At 47.1% G+C, this 2,317-nt stretch overlaps 1 non-coding gene across 1 annotated transcript; it reads right to left on the minus strand.

Moving 5' to 3' along the window:
* Window positions 1–1,970: 1,970 nt before the first annotated feature.
* On the minus strand, window positions 1,971–2,042 carry TRNAF-GAA (transfer RNA phenylalanine (anticodon GAA)). Its single transcript has one exon. It is a non-coding gene; the product is annotated as a tRNA-Phe (tRNA).
* Between the last annotated feature and the right edge of the window lie 275 nt (window positions 2,043–2,317).

The raw sequence follows: 2,317 nt of genomic DNA on the forward strand, positions 1-2,317 counted from the left end.
GGTTTTTCCAGTAGTCGTGTATGGATGTGAAGAAAGCTGAGCGCTGAAGAATCGATGCTTTTGAACTATGGTGTTGAAAAAGACTCTTTTGGGTCCCTTGGACTGCAAGGAGATCCAACCAGTCCATCATAAAGGAGATCAGTCCTGAATATTCATTGGAAGGACTGATGTTGAAGCCGAAACTCCAATACTTCGGCCACCTGATGCAAAGAACTGACTCATTGGAAAAGACTCTGATGCTGGGAGGGATTGGGGGCAGGAGGAGAAGGGGACAACAGAGGGTGAGATGACTGGATGGCATCACCAACTCAATGGACATGAGTTTGAGTAAACTCCAGGAGTTGGTGATGGACAGGGAGGCCTGGCATGCTGCAGTCCATGGGTCGCAAAGAGTCAGACACAACTGAGCAACAGAACTGAACTGAAAGATCACTTGTAAATGAATGCTAAACCCACAAATGCCATGAATCTATTCCACTGAAAAGCTAGAATACTCTGGATACCTCAAAACCGTGAATTAGTCTATTGGGTGCAGGTGCTATCTGCTCAATCCATTCCACACACCCTTCCTCAATGTGGATGAGCCTCTCTGCATTGTTACCTCGTGGATTTCCACCTGTTCTTCAAAATCAACTCAAAGTTTACCTCCTGTAGGAAAAAGCCCCCTTGATTTCTCCTGACCTGATAACCTCCCTATACTGTTTCTTTAAGGATTTGTACCTGACTTTATTGAAAGACCTACCCAACAAGGCTTTTTTTTCAGGTGCTGGTAATTAATGACCCTCCAAAGGTGCCTGAAACAGGCATGCTTACCTCACAGAACGAGGAGCCCAGAAGAGTCAGCCGAGCAATTGGTTCTGTTGCTCCAAGGTGTCCTTCGTCCGTGCACTCCATTTCATCCTCAGTGAATTAGAAATATTGTCCCTCGAGCTCTAACCACTATCATCTCAAAAAACACACTTAAAGGTGTGAAGAAAAGGCGAAACCATCAACCCCTTTTCCTCTCCTTTATGACAAAAGAGGGAGAAGGCACTGGCGACCCACTCCAGTACTCTTGCCTGGAAAATCCCATGGACGGAGAAGCCTGGTAGGCTGCAGTCCATGGGGTCGCGAAGAGTCGGACACGACTGAGTGACTTCACTTTCACTTTTCACTTTCACGCATTGGAGAAGGAAATGGCAACCCACTCCAGTGTTCTTGCCTGGAGAATGCCAGGGACGAGGGAGCCTGGTGAGAGACGGACACAACTGAAGCGACTTAGCAGCAGCAGCAGCAGCAGCAGGATGACAAAAGAGAAAACCCGTTCCAGAGCAGCCCTTTTATCTCATTGGCCAGAATGGGGTCAGTTGATTGGTCCAACCAATCAATAAGAGCAGAGAGGACTAGGATTACGGGATTGGCTTAAACCAAGGATTTATCCCTTGGATGGAACCCACCTGCTCTGCTTGTGTTGCTGCCTCATGCCTAATCTCTCTCTCTTTTTTTTAATCAAGGCCCTTTTATCTAGGAAAGTGGAGAGAGTGACTGTGGAGCAGAGAACCAACAATGTCTGGTCCACACCCAACTCAGAGTTCCTGGGTGAGTTGCCTCTCTGCCTCCATACTCTATTGAATCCTGTCTCCCTTTCTTAACTGGCCCATGCTGCTGTTTAGTAGCTAAATCGTCTCGGACTCTTTGTGACCCCATGGACTGTAGCCTGCCAGGCTCCTCCGTCCATGAGATTTCCCAGGTAAGAACACTGGAGTGGATTGCCATTTCCTTCTCCAGGGGAATCTTCTGGACCCAGAATGGAACCCGGCCTCTTGTTTGCCGGGCAGATTTTTAACCCCTGAGAAAGTGAAAGTGAAGTCGCTCAGTCGTGTCCGACTCTTCTGCAACCCCAGGGACTGTAGCCTACCAGGCTCCTCAGTCCATGGAATTTTCCAGGCAAGGATACTGGAGTGGGTTGCCATTTCCTTCTCCAGGGGATCTTCCCAACCCAGGGATCGAACCTGGATCTCCCGCACTTCAGGCAGACGCTTTACCGTCTGAGCCACCAGGGAAGCCCTAGTAGCACTCAATACCAGTTTGCTGAACACTCGAAATATTCATTTGTTCATTAAAAAATTAAAACAACACACATAACTATAGGAATTCTAAAAATATACTTACAAAATGAAATCCTAGAAAAGTTTTCCAACACCTCATCTAAAAGATTAATAGGAATGCTACAGCGATTGTAGAGAGCAACAGAATGAGGCTAAAGAAGATAAATAATGACCATGTGAACCTTCTGGCTCGGTTTCCATAATCACAATCACAGACCCCCCAGTTCTCT

This window comes from Bos javanicus, chromosome 4 (assembly GCF_032452875.1).
Source record: "Bos javanicus breed banteng chromosome 4, ARS-OSU_banteng_1.0, whole genome shotgun sequence".
In the NCBI taxonomy this organism is placed as follows: domain Eukaryota; kingdom Metazoa; phylum Chordata; class Mammalia; order Artiodactyla; family Bovidae; genus Bos; species Bos javanicus.